We start from the raw sequence: 263 nt of genomic DNA, 5'->3' as shown, positions 1-263 counted from the left end.
CATGCATCATCCTTTCACAAACCCTAATTATTCCCGAAACCTCCGCACCTCACTCCCCATACCTCCGTCATCGCCGCCGTCAGCGCCTCTTCAATCAGCCCACTTCCAGCCCTTCGGTAACCCCCCTCTCCCTCCTCGCCTGACCCATCGTGACCTTCGCCGATGATTGGCTGAACGAAGAGTTTCCGCCACACCTTCCGCCGCCGCCACGCTTCGATTCCCGTTTCGCCTCAGCCTCTCGTGTTGTTCCCAGGAATGTGAGA

The sequence above is a fragment of the Penaeus monodon genome, chromosome 20 (genome assembly GCF_015228065.2).
Source record: "Penaeus monodon isolate SGIC_2016 chromosome 20, NSTDA_Pmon_1, whole genome shotgun sequence".
NCBI classification, from domain to species: domain Eukaryota; kingdom Metazoa; phylum Arthropoda; class Malacostraca; order Decapoda; family Penaeidae; genus Penaeus; species Penaeus monodon.
This window is presented reverse-complemented; position numbering follows the sequence as displayed.